Source organism: Lithobates pipiens, unplaced genomic scaffold (assembly GCF_037356315.1).
Source record: "Lithobates pipiens isolate NorthernLeopardFrog02 unplaced genomic scaffold, aLitPip1_a1.2 Scaffold_3, whole genome shotgun sequence".
Classification (NCBI taxonomy): Eukaryota; Metazoa; Chordata; class Amphibia; order Anura; family Ranidae; genus Lithobates; species Lithobates pipiens.
The window spans coordinates 283,895,400-283,913,740 of NW_027507790.1; the positions used below are offsets into that span (position 1 = coordinate 283,895,400).

The window sequence follows — 18,341 nt, forward strand, 5'->3', positions numbered from 1 at the left end:
CAGTGCCCCCCGGATGACTCAGTGCCCCCCGATGACTCAGTGCCCCCGGGATGACTCAGTGCCCTCCCGGATTACTCAATTGCCCTCCCGGATGACTCAGTGCCCCCAGATGACTCAGTGCCCCCCGGATGACTCAGTGCCCCCCCAGATGAATCAGTGCCCCCCCGGATGAATCAGTGCCCCCGATGACTCAGTGCCCCCCGGATGACTCAGTGCCCCCCTCTGACTCAATGCCCCCGATGACTCAGTGCCCCCCGGATGCCTCAGTGCCCCCCTGGATGACTCAGTGTCCCCCCGGATGACTCAGTGCCCCCGATGACTCAGTGCCCCCTGATGACTCAATCCCCCCCTGATGGCTCAGTGCCCCTGATGACTCGGTGCCCCCCGATGACTCAGTGTCCCAAGATGACTCAGTGCCCCCGGATGACTCAGTACCCCCCCGGATGACTCAGTACCCCCGGATGACTCAGTGCCCCCCGATGACTCAGTGCCCCCCGATGACTCAGTGTCCCCTGATGACTCAATGCCCCCGATGAGTCAGTGCCCCCGATGACTCAGTGCCCCCCGGATGACTCAGTGCCCCCCGGATGACTCAGTGCCCCCCGGATGACTCAGTGCCCTCCCGGATGACTCAGTGCCCCCCCGGATGACTCAGTGCCCCCCGGATGACTCAGTGCCCTCCCCGATGACTTAGTGCCCTCCCGGATGAATCAGTGCCCCCTGATGACTTAGTGCCCCCCGGATGACTCAGTGCCCCCTATGACTCAATGCCCCCCGATGACTCAGTGCCCCCCCGGATGACTCAGTGCCCCCGATGACTCAGTGCCCCCTGATGACTCAGTGCCCACCGGATGACTCAGTTGCCCCCAGATGACTCAGTGCCCCCCAGATGACTCAGTGCCCCCTGATGACTCAGTACCCCCTGATGACTCAGTGCCCCCCGATGACTCAGTGCCCCCCGATGACTCAGTGCCCCCTGATGACTCAGTACCCCCCGGATGACTCAGTGCCCCCTGATGACTCAGTACTCCCCCAGATGACTCAGTGTCCCCCAGATGACTCAGTGTCCCCCGATGACTCAGTGCCCCTGATGACTCAGTGCCCCCCCGATGACTCAGTGCCCCCGGATGACTCAGTGCCCCTGATGACTCAGTACCCCCCCAGATGACTCAGTGTCCCCCGATGACTCAGTGCCCCTGATGACTCAGTTCCCCCCCTGATGACTCAGTGTCCCCAGATGACTCAGTGCCCCCCGATGACTCAGTGCCCCCCTGATGACTCAGTGTCCCCCGATGACTCAGTGCCCCCTGATGACTCAGTTCCCCCCCCCTGATGACTCAGTTCCCCCCCCTGATGACTCAGTGTCCCCCGATGACTCAGTGTCCCCCCGATGACTCAGTGCCCCCCTGATGACTCAGTGCCCCCTGATGATTCAGTTCCCCCCCTGATGACTCAGTCCCCCCCCTGATGACTCAGTGTCCCCAGATGACTCAGTGCCCCCGATGACTCAGTGTCCCCAGATGACTCAGTGCCCCCCTGATGACTCAGTGTCCCCCGATGACTCAGTTCCCCCCTGATGACTCAGTTCCCCCCCTGATGACTCAGTGTCCCCAGATGACTCAGTGTCCCCCGATGACTCAGTGTCCCCCGATGACTCAGTGCCCCCGGATGACTCAGTGCCCCCCCGGATTACTCAGTACCCTCCCGGATGACTCAGTGCCCCCGGATGACTCAATCCCCCCCTGATGGCTCAGTGCCCCCGGATGACTCAGTGCCCCCCGATGACTCAGTGCCCCCGATGACTCAGTGTCCCCTGATGACTCGGTGCCCCCCGATGACTCAGTGTCCCCAGATGACTCAGTGCCCCCCGGATGACTCAGTACCCCCCCGGATGACTCAGTGTCCCCCGATGACTCAGTGCCCCCTGATGACTCAGTGCCCCCCGATGACTCAGTGTCCCCTGATGACTCAATGCCCCCGATGAGTCAGTGCCCCCGATGAGTCAGTGCCCCCGGATGACTCAGTGCCCCCGATGACTCAGTGCCCCTGGGATGACTCAGTGCCCTCCCGGATGACTCAGTGCCCTCCCGGATGACTCAGTGCCCCCAGATGACTCAGTGCCCCCGGATGACTCAGTGCCCCCCCAGATGAATCAGTGCCCCCCCGGATGAATCAGTGCCCCCTGATGACTCAGTGCCCCCCCGGATGACTCAGTGCCCCCCTATGACTCAATGCCCCCGATGACTCAGTGCCCCCCGGATGCCTCAGTGCCCCCCTGGATGACTCAGTGCCCCCCGGATGCCTCAGTGCCCCCCCCGATGACTCAGTGCCCCCTGATGACTCAATCCCCCCCTGATGGCTCAGTGCCCCTGATGACTCGGTGCCCCCCGATGACTCAGTGTCCCAAGATGACTCAGTGCCCCCCGGATGACTCAGTACCCCCCCGGATGACTCAGTACCCCCCCGGATGACTCAGTGCCCCCCGATGACTCAGTGCCCCCCGATGACTCAGTGTCCCCTGATGACTCAATGCCCCCGATGAGTCAATGCCCCCGATGACTCAGTGCCCCCCGGATGACTCAGTGCCCCCCGGATGACTCAGTGCCCCCCGGATGACTCAGTGCCCTCCCGGATGACTCAGTGCCCCCCCAGATGACTCAGTGCCCCCCCGGATGAATCAGTGCCCCCTGATGACTTAGTGCCCCCCGGATGACTCAGTGCCCCCTATGACTCAGTGCCCCCCCGGATGACTCAGTGCCCCCGATGACTCAGTGCCCCCTGATGACTCAGTGCCCACCGGATGACTCAGTGCCCCCAGATGACTCAGTGCCCCCCAGATGACTCAGTGCCCCCTGATGACTCAGTGCCCCCTGATGACTCAGTACCCCCCTGATGACTCAGTGCCCCCCGATGACTCAGTGCCCCCCGATGACTCAGTGCCCCCTAATGACTCAGTACCCCCCGGATGACTCAGTGCCCCCTGATGACTCAGTACCCCCCCAGATGACTCAGTGTCCCCCAGATGACTCAGTGTCCCCCGATGACTCAGTGCCCCCTGATGACTCAGTGCCCCCCGATGACTCAGTGCCCCCCGGATGACTCAGTGCCCCCTGATGACTCAGTACCCCCCCAGATGACTCAGTGTCCCCCGATGACTCAGTGCCCCCTGATGACTCAGTTCCCCCCCTGATGACTCAGTGTCCCCAGATGACTCAGTGCCCCCCGATGACTCAGTGCCCCCCTGATGACTCAGTGTCCCCCGATGACTCAGTGCCCCCTGATGACTCAGTTCCCCCCTCTGATGACTCAGTGTCCCCCGATGACTCAGTGTCCCCCGATGACTCAGTGCCCCCCTGATGACTCAGTGCCCCCTGATGACTCAGTTCCCCCCCCTGATGACTCAGTTCCCCCCCCTGATGACTCAGTGTCCCCAGATGACTCAGTGCCCCCCGATGACTCAGTGTCCCCAGATGACTCAGTGCCCCCCTGATGACTCAGTGTCCCCCGATGACTCAGTTCCCCCCCTGATGACTCAGTTCCCCCCCCTGATGACTCAGTGTCCCCAGATGACTCAGTGCCCCCCGATGACTCAGTGTCCCCCGATGACTCAGTGCCCCCCTGATGACTCAGTGCCCCCTGATGACTCAGTTCCCCCCCCTGATGACTCAGTGTCCCTAGATGACTCAGTGTCCCCCGATGACTCAGTGCCCCCCTGATGACTCAGTGTCCCCCGATGACTCAGTGCCCCCTGATGACTCAGTCCCCCCCCTGATGACTCAGTGCCCCCCGATGACTCAGTGCCCCCCGATGACTCAGTGCCCCCCGATGACTCAGTGTCCCCAGATGACTCAGTGTCCCCCGATGACTCAGTGCCCCCCGGATGACTCAGTGCCCCCCGATGACTCAGTGCCCCCCGATGACTCAGTGCCCCCCGATGACTCAGTACCCCCCCAGATGACTCAGTGCCCCCTGATGACTCAGTTCCCCCCCTGATGACTCAGTTCCCCCCCTGATGACTCAGTGTCCCCAGATGACTCAGTGCCCCCCGATGACTCAGTGCCCCCCGATGACTCAGTGCCCCCCGATGACTCAGTGCCCCCCGATGACTCAGTGCCCCCCCGATGACTCAGTGCCCCCCGGATGACTCAGTGTCCCCCGATGACTCAGTGTCCCCTGATGACTCAGTGCCCCCCGGATGACTCAGTGTCCCCCGGATGACTCAGTGTCCCCAGATGACTCAGTGCCCCCCGATGATTCAGTGTCCCCTGATGACTCAGTGCCCCCCGATGACTCAGTGCCCCCCGATGACTCAGTGCCCCCAGATGACTCAGCGCCCCCCAGTGGGTGAAAGGGAATTCACAGGCAGACTTTGATTAATCCGGACCTCGCTCCTGGTCACCGATCTTCAGATATCATCACACAATGATCACAGGGGACCCTCAGACAATAGTAGGAGACCCCAATAGCAGACTGTCCGGCTCCTACAATGTCCCATCCTTCTGATACAATGTAATAATGTCCTGAGGGGTAAATATCACTGTCCCATCTCAGTGTCCATTATTTGCCCCTAATAGACACGGGGGACTTACCCATAAGAGGGACATGGGGGGCTGAAACAAGGTTTTCCCAACCTGTGTATAGTAAGCTGGGTTCCATGGACCCCCCACCCAAAGTGACCCCCATCACATTCCTCTGGTGACTCCATAAATCACCACCATGTAATCTCCTCCACGGGGTCACATCACCACCGCCATATCTGCAGCATCCAGTCTGACATGTCTGGGGGGGCTGTCACTGTCAGAGTCGGGGGTGGGGGGGCTGTCATTGTCAGATTCGGGGTGGGGGGCTGTCATTGTCAGAACTGGGGGGCTGTCATTTTCAGAGTCGGGGGTGGGGGGGCTGTCATTGTCAGATTCAGGGGTGGGGGGGCTGTCATTGTCAGAACTGGGGGGCTGTCATTTTCAGAGTCGGGGGGGCTGTCATTGTCAGATTCAGGGGTGGGGGGGCTGTCATTGTCAGAAATGGGGGGGCTGTCATTTTCAGAGTCGGGGGCGGGGGGGCTGTCATTGTCAGATTCAGGGGTGGGGGGCTGTCATTGTCAGAACTGGGGGGCTGTCATTTTCAGAGTCGGGGGCGGGGGGGCTGTCATTGTCAGAGTCGGGGGTGGGGTGGGCTGTCATTGTCAGATTCGGGGGTGGGGGGCTGTCATTGTCAGAACTGGGGGGCTGTCATTTTCAGAGTCGGGGGTGGGGGGGGCTGTCATTTTCAGAGTCGGGGCCGGGGGTGCTGTCATTGTCAGAACTGGGGGGCTATCATTTTCAGAGTCGGGGGTGGGGGGGCTGTCATTGTCAGATTCAGGGGTGGGGGCTGTCATTGTCAGAACTGGGGGGCTGTCATTTTCAGAGTCGGGGGCGGGGGGGCTGTCATTGTCAGAGTCGGGGGTGGGGTGGGCTGTCATTGTCAGATTCGGGGGTGGGGGGCTGTCATTGTCAGAACTGGGGGGCTGTCATTTTCAGAGTCGGGGGTGGGGTGGGCTGTCATTGTCAGATTCGGGGGTGGGGGGCTGTCATTGTCAGAACTGGGGGGCTGTCATTTTCAGAGTCGGGGGTGGGGTGGGCTGTCATTGTCAGATTCGGGGGTGGGGGGCTGTCATTGTCAGAACTGGGGGGCCATCATTTTCAGAGTCGGGGGCGGGGGGCTGTCATTTTCAGAGTCGGGGGTGGGGGGCTGTCATTGTCAGAGTTGGGGGTGGGGGTCTTGTAATGATAAATGGGGGAATTTGTTGGAACGGATGTGGGGGATGGGGAGCTCCTGAGGCCATCATGCAGCTGTCATCATTTTCTGTGCCCATCCCCCCACCCAGTGTCCCCCTTCCTCTCACAGAGATCGCAGGACCCCCTGGCAATGCCTTCATCTGCATTTCTCTCCAGAAGGGCGGCACCATCTCTGTTCAGGCATCATCCAGGGTCACCATCCACTTCCTGGACTGTAACAGGCTCAGAGATGACACAATCATGTAAATCCTGGTGCCTGTGCAGTTCCCGGCAGTGTTCACAAATGTCCGACACAGATAAGCCCCTGACTTGTGATTTGCTACAATGTTACAATGTACAGTCTGATCAGACATTTTATATCCACTGTATACAGTGCTTATTTGCTCCCGTACTGATTTTCAATTTTTTTGCATATTTCTCACACTTAAATGATTCAGATCTTTAATATTACACAAAGGTAACCCAAGGAAATACAAAATGTGTTTTTTAGATTATTATTTCATTTATTAAGGGAAAAAGTCTGTTCAAACCTGCCTGTGAAAAAGTAATTGCCCCCCCTCCCATCCTGCCCCCTCGCATCCGTTGGAGTCATTATCCACAAATGGTGATAACTTGTGGGATAACTTGTGGAGGAACAGTGAGGAACCTTCCCAGGATTGGCCGGCCAACCAAAATGACTCCAAGAGCACAACGAGGACTCATCCAGGAGGTCATAAAAGAACCGAGAACAACATCCAAAGAACTGCAGGCCTCACTTGCCTCAGGTAAGGTCAGTGTTCATGATTCAACAATAGGAAAGAGACCGAGCAAAAATGGAGTCCATGGGAGAGTTCCAAGGCCAAAGCCACCGCTGACCAATAAGAAAGAAACTGGGCAAAAATGGAGTCCATGGGAGAGTTCCAAGGCCAAAGCCACCGCTGACCAATAAGAAAGAGACCGGGCAAAAATGGCGTCCATGGGAGAGTTCCAAGGCCAAAGCCAACACTGACTAATAAGAAAGACCGGGCAAAAATGGAGTCCATGGGAGAGTTCCAAGGCCAAAGCCACCGGTGACCAATAAGAAAGAGACCGGGCAAAAATGGCGTCCATGGGAGAGTTCCAAGGCCAAAGCCACCGCTGACCAATAAGAGCACAAAGGCTCATCTCATATTTACCAAAAATCATCGGAATTTTCCCGAAGACTTTAAGGCTGGCCATACACGGGTCAAATTTCAAAAGAATTTTCGTTCGTATTTCGCACCATTGCTGGGGCTGCAGCAACAGTGGATTTTCCTGCAGCCATCGGATTTGAGTAATCGGACATATTGGAAATTTTTGGGAAAACAATTGATTTTCGGATCAATGATGGGAGAAATGTAAATCGATAAAGAAATGTGCAAGAAAAGGAAATTCCCAGCCCTGGAAATTCTTTTCTGTAGGAAGGAGGTGATCCCGAAGACTTGGTTGGTTGAATTTTCATAAATCAATGGAGGCGCCATCAGATCACAAAACGCAAAAATTTCCTGATTTTCAAAAGAAAATTCTTTTGACATTGGACCCGGGTATGGCCAGCCAGAGGCAAATATTCTGAGGACCGATGAGACAGAAAGGTAACTTTTTGAAAGGGGGCCCCCCCCGTTACATAACACGAATACGGCATTTCATAACAAGAACATCATCCCACGAGCCGGACATGGTGGTGGTCGGGGGATGGTCCGGGGCTGGACGACTTACCATCATTGATGGAACCATAAATTCTGAGTTCTACCAGGAAAGGAGAAGGTCCGGCCTTCAGTTCCTGACCTCAACCTCAAGTGTACTTGGGTTATGCAGCAGGACAATGAAACCCGAAACGCACCAGAAAGTCCACCAAATGGTTCAATCCAAGCAAAATGTAGGTTTTGGAGTGGCCCAGTCAAAGCCCGGACTTCAATCCCATTGAGATGCCGTGTCATGACCTCACAGGGGCCGTTCATGCTGGGAAACCCTCCGATGTGGCCGAATGAAAACAATTCTGCATAGAAGAGTCGGCCAAAACCCCTCCCACAGCGACGTGAGAGGCTCATCGGCAGTTATCGCAAACGCCGGATTGCAGTCCGAGGGTGACCCAACCAGTCGCTTAGGTTTAGGGGGGCAATTACTTTTTCACATAAAGCCAGACAGGTCCGGACGGATTTTTCCCCTTAATAAATGAAATTTTCATTAAACGTTTTGTATTTCCTCGGATTGTCTTTGTGTGATAATAACATTCGTTCGATGAGCCGAGAGATTTCATTGTGAGAATAATGCAAATAAAGAATCAGGGGGGTGCACATACTTTTTCACAGCACTGTATATATATATATAGCAAGGATTATAATAGTCCTATGAGGCCAGCTGTGTAGAAGACCCCCCTCCCCCCTTCTGTCCTCGTACAGCGACACACATCTGCCCCCCCTCCCCCCCCAATGACGAGGATCGGCTCTATAAATAATTCGGGGACGCGGGAGGATGAATCATCGGGAAGACGTCGGCGATCGTTTACTAGAAGAAGACGGAGAGCAGAAAACAATTCCAGCCGCCCTTTCCTCGCCTTGTCGCTCTCGCAGCCCCCCCCCCCCTCCGCTCTTTATCCGCGCCCGCTGCGCGTCCCCGGAGGGGGTGGGGGTGTCGCTGTTTGTATTTCATTTCATTACGGACGTGTCAATCTTCCTGGAAGGGGAAATAAATGAACATTCGCTACTCAATCCGCTCCGGGGAAACGATAGACGATCGTATTTATACGCGTCGCGTTTCAAGCCGGCTTTGGCGCGGTGCCGCAGCGAATCCCGACCACCGGAGTCATTTAAAGTCACTTCATTATTACTGAGGGGTGGCTGCGTGTTCAAAGGACGATTATTGGGGCGATCGCGAGAGATTTCCAGTTATGAGAGTCGCCCCCCCCATATGAATGGACGGGCCCCCCAGTACAAAGGGCCAATCTGCTGCATTAGGCTGGCGGTTTATTGGCAGCGGAGCCACCCCTCCCCCCCACTGGGGTAATTGATCCGTCCTTAGATCGGAATTCTGATTTATAGAGCTTTGCCAGATTTTACCTGATCCTGACTAATAAACTCGGCGCCCCCCGGGGTCCCTCTACTTCACCACCCGCCAGGGGCCACCGGCGCTGAGCATGCTGGGAAATCCCAACCAACTGCTTTGGTGTCAGTTTATTGGTGGAGGGGAAGGACGGGTCCCATCGCAGGAAATAACCTTCTTCAATCGCTCGCAGAACTTTCCGACTTTATTTTCCTGACAGATGATTGGATGAGGTTGGGCTCCTGGAAATGTAGAGAATGACCCCCATCCAGGAAAGTTGTGTACACTCCATGCTTCCAGTATTCATTCACCAGAACGATCGATGTGCGTCACAGGAGGAGGAAACCCGCGATCTTCACCCAACACATCGCAATATCCCAAATATACCGTTCATGGAAAATCTCCTCCGTGATGGGGGAGGGGACCCTTCTAGTGTATCTGCGTCACCAACAGATGGTCTCTGACCTGGGGGGGGGAGAGGTAAAGAGAGGGGAGTGAGTATGGGGGGAGGAGAGAGGGGAGTGAGTATGGGGGAGGGGAGAGGGGAGCGGGTATGGGGGGGAGGGGAGAGGGGAGCGAGTATGGGGGGAGGAGAGAGGGGAGCGGGTATGGGGGGGAGGGGAGAGGGGAGCGAGTATGGGGGGAGGGGAGAGGGGAGCGGATATGGGGGGAGGGGAGAGGGGAGCGAGTATGGGGGGAGGAGAGAGGGGAGCGAGTATGGGGGGAGGAGAGAGGGGAGTGGGTATGGGGGTAGGGGAGAGGGGAGCGGGTATGGGGGGAGGGGAGTGAGTATGGGGGGAGGAGAGAGGGGAGTGGGTATGGGGGGAGGAGAGAGGGGAGCGGGTATGGGGGGGAGGAGAGAGGGGAGTGGGTATGGGGGGAGGAGAGAGGGGAGCGAGTATGGGGGGGAGGAGAGAGGGGAGCGAGTATGGGGGGGAGGAGAGAGGGGAGCGAGTATGGGGGGGAGGAGAGAGGGGAGCGAGTATGGGGGGGAGGAGAGAGGGGAGTGGGTATGGGGGGAGGGGAGCGGGTATGGGGGGGAGGAGAGAAGGGAGTGGGTATGGGGGAAGGGGAGCGGGTATGGGGGTAGGAGAGAGGGGAGCGGGTATGGGGGGGAGGAGAGAGGGCAGTGGGTATGGGGGGAGGGGAGAGGGGAGTGGGTATGGGGGGAGGAGAGAGGGGAGTGAGTATGGGGGGGAGGAGAGAGGGGGGTGGGTATGGGGAGGAGGAGAGAGGGGGATGGGTATGGGGGGGAGGGGAGTGGGTATGGGGGGGAGGAGAGAGGGGGGTGGGTATGGGGGGAGGGGAGAGGGGGATGGGTATGGGGGGAGGGGAGAGGGGAGTGGGTATGGGGGGGAGGGGAGAGGGTATGGGGGGAAGGAGAGAGGGGGGGTGGGTATGGGGGGAGGGGAGAGGGGCTGAGAGAGGAGAGACAGTAAAAAAATGGGGATGGGGAGGAGAAAGGTGGGGTGTGATGGAACCGCTCGGGCACCCCAATCAGGGGCTTCCTTATTGGGTGCTACTTTATACCCCACAGGAGGACACTTGAAACTAACGGACAGACAGAAACAATAGGCCACCCAACTAACAATGTGAGAAACTCAACTGCCATATTCCTTCTCCAACCCAGTCTGTGGGAGGACCACACACCCCTGTCCCCTAGAGGGCGCTGCACTGCAAAGAGGCCGCTGACTGGATAAAATCTGCTCCACTGAATGGAGAGCAATGCAACTAAAAGAGAGATCCAACAAGAGATGACAACAGCTGAGATTTCTTTTGTAATTTGCAATCTCCTCCCCCTACAGAGAGGAAAGTGAAGGAGATGAGAGGGGAGAGCCAAGCTTTTCATGTATGCCCAGAAGAGGAGTGCCAAGCCTTTCAGGTCCGCCCAGGTGGGAAGAGCCAAGCTTTTCAGGTCCGTCCAGAAGGGGAGAACCAAGCTTTTCAGGTCCCTCCAGAAGGGGAGAGCCAAGCTTTTCAGGTCCGCCCAGGTGGGAAGAGCCAAGCTTTTCAGGTCCCTCCAGAAGAGGAGAGCCAAGCTTTTCAGGTCCGTCCAGAAGGGGAGAGCCAAGCTTTTCAGGTCCGTCCAGAAGGGGAGAGCCAAGCTTTTCAGGTCCGTCCAGAAGGGGAGAGCCAAGCTTTTCAGGTCCGTCCAGAAGGGGAGAGCCAAGCTTTTCAGGTCCGTCCAGAAGGGGAGAGCCAAGCTTTTCAGGTCCGTCCAGAAGGGGAGAGCCAAGCTTTTCAGGTCCGTTCAGAAGGGGAGAACCAAGCTTTTCAGGTCTTGAAAATGTCCCTCCAGTATTTTTAGATAACATTCTGCATTCTTCTTGCCATCATTTTTGACCAAATTCCTGTGCCTTTGTGTCTCACACATCCCAAAACATCAGCGATCCACCTCCGTGTTTCACAGTAGGGATGGTGTACCTTGACATTCTTTTAAACCAGCTCCATCTTACCATTGGACTCAATGACACAGACCTTATGTCGTGTAAACACGACCGGACTTTCCGGCAGACTAGGTCCGAAGGTCTTCCAGACGGGCCTTCCGAATGAACGGACTTGGCCACACACAATCACACCAAAGTCTGACGGATTGGAACGTGATGACGTACCACCGGACTAGAATAAGGAAGTTCATAGCCAGTAGCCAATAGCTGCCCTCGCGACGGCTTTTGTCCGCCGGACATGAACGGATTTCTCGATAGGAACTGGTTCCGGCGGAAAAATTTGAAACATGTTCTATTTCTAAAGTCCATCTGATTTTTATACAGCAAAGGTCCGATGAAGCCCACACACGATGGAATTGTCCAGCGGATCCGTTCCGTCGTACCTTTGCTGGCGATAAGTCCGGTCGCGTGTTCAAATCATATCTCACACACAGGACAGGATACATCTCCCGGGGCCACTTCAAATCCGCATACAGTTACTTGCGGTGTCCCCCAGGGGTCAGTTCTTCATTCTCTTCATTCTCTACATCGCCCCCCCCTTGGCCAAATTATCAGCCGCCACAAATTTTCATTTCACTGCTATGATGACACAGCTAAATGTAAATGCAACAGCTGAACCCCCCTTCACAGTCATCCCTATCGGTACTCATCACCTGTCTGGAGGAAGGTAGGGATGGAGCACAACTTCCTTCAATTGAAGTCATCCTGATTGGTGCTCCTCACCAGACCAAATCCTCATCCATAACCAGTATTACCTTCTCTGGTTCTAATATCCCCCCCTCATCAATAGTCAGACATCTTGGTGTAAACATGGACTCTGAACTCACTTTTGAAGCCCATATAAAGTAGGACTTCTTTCTACCACCTCTGTAATATCTCTGAACTCCGTCCCAGTCTTTCCATCTCAGATGCCGAGAAGCTGGTCCAAGCCTTTGTCTCCTCCGGACTGGACTTCTGGAAGACACTTCTCATTGGGATTCCTAGAAGGAGTCTGATGGGAGTGCGGAAACATGAGCACATTACCCCGTTCTCCACTCGTTCCATTGGCTTCCTGTCTCCACCAGGATTGAGTAGAAGGTCCTCATACACCAATACATACATGGACATCCCCCTCCCCCACCTCAAAGAACTTCTCCAACCACAAAACACGTCCCCCCCGCTCCGCTCACTCAGACCTTCTTCAAATCCCCAGAACTAGACTCAGGACAATGGCAGACGGGGCATTTAGTGTAGCCGCCTGTGGAATGCCCCAACCGGCACCTCGAGGGCCCCTCAATCCACCGACTGGTCGAAAAAAGCTCTTCAGACACTTCTTTCTGGCAAAGCTTTCTGTGCGTTTCGTTGTATAAAAACTGCTCATTTTTATTTTTTGTTTCTAACTTGTAGCACTTTGAGATCTTTTACATTAAATATAAAATGTCTTCTTCTTATTATGTCATCAGAGGCCTTGTTGTCTCCTCTCCCAATGTAGAGTTTCTGGTTGTGGGCAAAAAGCTCAGTTTTGGTCTCATCTCCCCAAATGAGTTTGTGTGGGAAGGTCGGGGTCTTCTCTCTGGGCTGTTTGGTGTATTGTCAGCGGATACTTTGTGACATTTGTATAGTGATGGATTCTTCTGGAGACCCGGCCATGCCGCCATCTTTCTCCACGTGTCTCATTATTGTGCATCTTGGAAAAGCCCCACCACATGTTTCCAGACAGTCCTGCATCTCGCCTGAAGGTATTTGTGGGCTTTTCTTTGCATCCCGAACAATTTTCCTGGCAGTTGTGGATGACATTTTAGTTGGTCTACCTGACCGTGGTTTCGTTTCATCAGAACCCCTCATTTTATCAGGGGTAAGGGATAATATAAACGGGATAGGAGAGGAGTCTGGGGACATTATCGGGGGTAAGGGATAATATGAAGGGGATAGGAGAGGAGTCCGGGGATATTATCAGGGGTAAGGGATAATATAAAGGGGATAGGAGAGGAGTCCGGGGATATTATCAGGGGTAAGGGATAATATGAAGGGGATAGGAGAGGAGTCCGGGGATATTATCGGAGGTATGGGATAATATAAAGGGGTAGGAGAGGAGTACGGGGATATTATCGGGGGTAAGGGATAATATAAAGGGGTAGGAGAGGAGTACGGGGATATTATCGGGGGTAAGGGATAATATAAAGGGGTAGGAGAGGAGTCCAGGGACTTTATTGGGGGAAAGGGATAATGTAAAGGGGATAGGAGAGGAGTCCGGGGATATTATCGGAGGTATGGGATAATATAAAGGGGTAGGAGAGGAGTACGGGGATATTATCGGGGGTAAGGGATAATATAAAGGGGTAGGAGAGGAGTCCAGGGACTTTATTGGGGGAAAGGGATAATGTAAAGGGGATAGGAGAGGAGTTCGGGGGGATATTATCGGGGGTAATGGATAATATAAAGGGGATAGGAGAGGAGTCCAGGGATATTATCGGAGGTATGGGATAATATAAAGGGGTAGGAGAGGAGTCCGGGGATATTATCGGGGGTAAGGGATAATATAAAGGGGTAGGAGAGGAGTCCGGGGATATTATCGGAGGTATGGGATAATATAAAGGGGTAGGAGAGGAGTACGGGGATATTATCGGGGGTAAGGGATAATATAAAGGGGTAGGAGAGGAGTACGGGGATATTATCGGGGGTAAGGGATAATATAAAGGGGTAGGAGAGGAGTCCAGGGACTTTATTGGGGGAAAGGGATAATGTAAAGGGGATAGGAGAGGAGTCCGGGGATATTATCGGAGGTATGGGATAATATAAAGGGGTAGGAGAGGAGTACGGGGATATTATCGGGGGTAAGGGATAATATAAAGGGGTAGGAGAGGAGTCCAGGGACTTTATTGGGGGAAAGGGATAATGTAAAGGGGATAGGAGAGGAGTTCGGGGGGATATTATCGGGGGTAATGGATAATATAAAGGGGATAGGAGAGGAGTCCAGGGATATTATCGGAGGTATGGGATAATATAAAGGGGTAGGAGAGGAGTCCGGGGATATTATCGGGGGTAAGGGATAATATAAAGGGGTAGGAGAGGAGTCCGGGGATATTATTGGGGGTAAGGGATAATATAAAGGGGTAGGAGAGAAGTCCGGGGACATTATCGGGGGTAAGGGATAATATAAAGGGGTAGGAGAGGAGTCCGGGGATATTATCGGTAGGGTTTCCTCTTCTATAGAATTGAAGTCGGAGATGAGAGCGGGGGTCTCTGGAAGTGAGTGTTCCTCACTGATGAGTACTCGGGGCTCCTCTCCTCGTTCTTCATTCATTCTCTCTCACTGATCCACCTTGAGTGACGTCACGTTGTCATGGAGATGTTATTACGCTACTCGGGGTGGAGGGAGGGGGGAGGAGGATATTTCAGCACCACATCTCAGTGGAGAGCACACTCTTCTCTCTCCAGCTTCCATGCTGGAGCTCCAGATAGCGAGATCCCATCACCCGCCCCTCAGAGGAGAACCCCGGCACTGGCCAGAGGGTAGAGGGCAACTGTGGTTAGAGAGTATAGAAGATCACCGGCCACTGGTGGGAGAGAATAGAAGATCACCGACCACTGGTGGGAGATCACCGGCCACTGGTGGGAGAGTATAGAAGATCACCGGCCACTGGTGGGGGAGTATAGAAGATCACCGGCCACTGGTGGGAGAGTATAGAAGATCACCGACCACTGGTGGGAGAGTATAGAAGATCACCGACCACTGGTGGGAGAGTATAGAAGATCACCGACCACTGGTGGGAGAGTATAGAAGATCACCGGCCACTGGTGGGAGATCACCGGCCACTGGTGGGAGAGTATAGAAGATCACCGGCCACTGGTGGGGGAGTATAGAAGATCACCGACCACTGGTGGGAGAGTATAGAAGATCACCGGCCACTGGTGGGAGAGTATAGAAGATCACCGACCACTGGTGGGAGAGTATAGAAGATCACCGGCCACTGGTGGGAGATCACCGGCCACTGGTGGGAGAGTATAGAAGATCACCGGCCACTGGTGGGGAGTATAGAAGATCACCGGCCACTGGTGGGAGAGTATAGAAGATCACCGACCACTGGTGGGAGAGTATAGAAGATCACCGGCCACTGGTGGGAGATCACCGGCCACTGGTGGGAGAGTATAGAAGATCACCGGCCACTGGTGGGGAGTATAGAAGATCACCGGCCACTGGTGGGAGAGTATAGAAGATCACCGGCCACTGGTGGGAGAGTATAGAAGATCACCGGCCACTGGTGGGAGAGTATAGAAGATCACCGGCCACTGGTGGGGGAGTATAGAAGATCACCGGCCACTGGTGGGAGAGTATAGAAGATCACCGGCCACTGGTGGGGGAGTATAGAAGATCACCGGCCACTGGACACCACTGGTTGGTAGCACCACCAGTTTGAAGACCAGGATTATTGGATGTGGACTGAAGGAGACCCCGAGACATCGGCTTAGAGGGGAGAAGATCATTGGCTGAGGACATTACTGGCCACAGGGAGCGGAACCCACAGACCTCACAGGTAGGTGTCTGTAGGTGACCATTCCTAGTATATGATTGTGGGCACACAGTGCTCAGCACTCCGCACCATCCCCCTCCTCACTCTCTATATAGAGAACTCCTACAAGGCTTCACCTGGAAATTCCCAATTCTGTACTTACCTCTATATTGTGTACTTACCTTTATATCCATTACTCACCTGTATATCCTGTACTTACCTCTATCTCATCTACTTACCTCTATATTGTGTACTATTATCTGCAGCACTCAGATAACCTCATACACTGATTCTCTGTATACAATCCGACCTCCGTCACCATAATGATACATTCCCTATACAATGTAACGTCACACATCATTCTCTATACAATGTAACGTCACACATCATTCTCTATACAATGTAACGTCACACATCACTCTCTATACAATGTAACGTCACACATCATTCTCTATACAATGTAACGTCACACATCATTCTCTATACAATGTAACGTCACACATCAGTCTCTATACAATGTAACGTCACACATCAGTCTCTATACAATGTAACGTCACACATCATTCTCTATACAATGTAACGTCACACATCAGTCTCTATACAATGTAACGTCACACATCAGTCTCTATACAATGTAACGTCACACATCAGTCTCTATACAATGTAACGTCACACGTCATTCTCTATACAATGTAACGTCACACATCATTCTCTATACAATGTAACGTCACACATCATTCTCTATACAATGTAACGTCACACATCAGTCTCTATACAATGTAACGTCACACATCATTCTCTATACAATGTAACGTCACACATCAGTCTCTATACAATGTAACGTCACACATCATTCTCTATACAATGTAACGTCACACATCAGTCTCTATACAATGTAACGTCACACATCATTCTCTATACAATGTAACGTCACACATCAGTCTCTATACAATGTAACGTCACACATCAGTCTTTATACAATGTAACGTCACACATCAGTCTCTATACAATGTAACGTCACGCATCATTCTCTATACAATGTAACGTCACACATCATTCTCCATACAATGTAACGTCACACATCATTCTCCATACAATGTAACGTCACACATCAGTCTCTATACAATGTAACGTCACACATCATTCTCTATACAATGTAACGTCACACATCATTCTCCATACAATGTAACGTCACACGTCATTCTCTATACAATGTAACGTCACACATCATTCTCCATACAATGTAACGTCACACATCATTCTCTATACAATGTAACGTCACACATCATTCTCTATACAATGTAACGTCACACATCATTCTCCATACAATGTAACGTCACACGTCATTCTCCATACAATGTAACGTCACACATCATTCTCTATACAATGTAACGTCACACATCAGTCTCTATACAATGTAACGTCACACATCACTCTCTATACAATGTAACGTCACACGTCATTCTCTATACAATGTAACGTCACACATCATTCTCTATACAATGTAACGTCACACATCATTCTCTATACAATGTAACATCACACATCAGTCTCTATACAATGTAACGTCACACATCATTCTCTATACAATGTAACGTCACACGTCATTCTCTATACAATGTAACGTCACACATCACTCTCTATACAATGTAACGTCACACGTCATTCTCTATACAATGTAACGTCACACATCATTCTCTATACAATGTAATGTCACACATCATTCTCTATACAATGTAACGTCACACATCAGTCTCTATACAATGTAACGTCACACATCATTCTCTATACAATGTAACGTCACACGTCATTCTCTATACAATGTAACGTCACACATCATTCTCTATACAATGTAACGTCACACATCAGTCTCTATACAATGTAACGTCACACATCAGTCTCTATACAATGTAACGTCGCACGTCATTCTCCATACAATGTAACGTCACACGTAATTCTCTATACAATGTAACGTCACACATCAGTCTCTATACAATGTAATGTCACACATCAGTCTCTATACAATGTAACGTCACACGTCATTCTTTATACAATGTAACGTCACACGTCATTCTCTATACAATGTAACGTCACACATCATTCTCTATACAATGTAACATCACACATCAGTCTATACAACGTAACTTCACACATCAGTCTCTATACAATGTAACGTCACACATCATTCTCTATACAATGTAACGTCACACATCATTCTCTATACAATGTAACATCACACATCAGTCTATACAACGTAACTTCACACATCAGTCTCTATACAATGTAACGTCACACATCAGTCTCCATACAATGTAACTTCACACATCATTCTCTATACAATGTAACGTCACACATCATTCTCTATACAATGTAACGTCACACGTCATTCTCTATACAATGTAACGCCACACATCAGTCTCTCTACAATGTAACGTCACACGTCATTCTCTATACAATGTAACGTCACACATCAGTCTCTATACAATGTAACGTCACACATCATTGTTTATACAATGTAACGTCACACATCATTCTCTATACAATGTAACCTCACACATCATTCTCTATACAATGTAACGTCACACATCAATCTC

At 52.6% G+C, this 18,341-nt stretch overlaps 1 protein-coding gene across 1 annotated transcript in view; it reads left to right on the forward strand.

Annotated features, from left to right (window-relative positions):
- Positions 1–14,432: 14,432 nt before the first annotated feature.
- The window catches only part of LOC143941205 (terminal nucleotidyltransferase 5C-like), a 44,942-nt gene continuing 41,033 nt past the window's right edge, over positions 14,433–18,341 (forward strand). The window contains exon 1 of the mRNA XM_077463240.1: positions 14,433–15,771. The gene's annotated coding sequence lies outside the window, so the exon portion shown is untranslated. The remainder of the gene's footprint in view (positions 15,772–18,341) is intronic.